Consider the following 1180-nt stretch of genomic DNA (forward strand, 5'->3'; position numbering starts at 1 on the left):
ATGAGTAATAATGATAATCATGATGATAATGATAATAATAAGGTTAGTGATAATAAAATTAATAACTATAATGATAATAATAATAATAACGTTAACAATAATAATAATGATAATCAAAATAATAATGATAAGATTAACAATGATAATGAGAGTAATGAAAAGATATGATAATAGTAACGGAAGGATGGTAATAATGAGATTGATATTAGAAAAGGAAAGGATGATAATAGTGATAATAGGGATAAAATAATCATAATTGTTAAATTAATAATGATATTCATATTACCAGTCATAGCAGTGATAAGAAAAATAAGGGGGATAATCGTAGTATCAATAATAATGCTGTAATTCATTACAAGTATCATCTTTATAAATATCATTATAATAATGATAATAGAGATAATAGTATCAATTTTATGATAATAGCAATGATGATAATAATGATATTGATAATAATAATAATAATAATAATAATAATAAATAATATAATAATAATAATAATAATAATAATAATAATATAATAATAATAATATATAATAATAATAATATATAATAATATAATTAATGTAATAATGAATGTATGATAGATAATAATAATGTAAAATATAATAATAATATATCATAATATATTATAACATATAATTATAATATAATAATATAATATATAATATAATAATAATGTTAATAATAATAATAATATAATATTATATACTTATATAGGATATCATTATTATGTAGTCATTATTATTATAATATTGATTATTATTACAATATCATCACATCTATAATAATAAATAATATATATAAATATAATAAATGTAATAATAATAATATATTAGGATACTGAATTATGTAATGGTAATTATTCATTATCGATATTTATTACATACATTTTCATATTGTTTATTTATATTTCCATCCTTCACCATATTAAGGAACTACATTCACATAAAAATAAACAACTGTATATTTGCATTCTAGATTTACGAATATATCGTAATGGTATGTAGCTGTCGCATAGACAAAACAAATTGTTTTCACTATTTCCATCCCTTCTTTTGGCCATTTCACATATTTACTTTCCCCTCGGCGTTCTGGGAACACTACACGCCCTGAGGAGGAAGAGGAAAAAAGTTAGGGGAATAAGGGTGGCGGGACGATGAGGAGGAGGAGAGGGAAT

Source organism: Penaeus monodon, chromosome 8, assembly GCF_015228065.2.
Source record: "Penaeus monodon isolate SGIC_2016 chromosome 8, NSTDA_Pmon_1, whole genome shotgun sequence".
NCBI lineage: Eukaryota > Metazoa > Arthropoda > Malacostraca > Decapoda > Penaeidae > Penaeus > Penaeus monodon.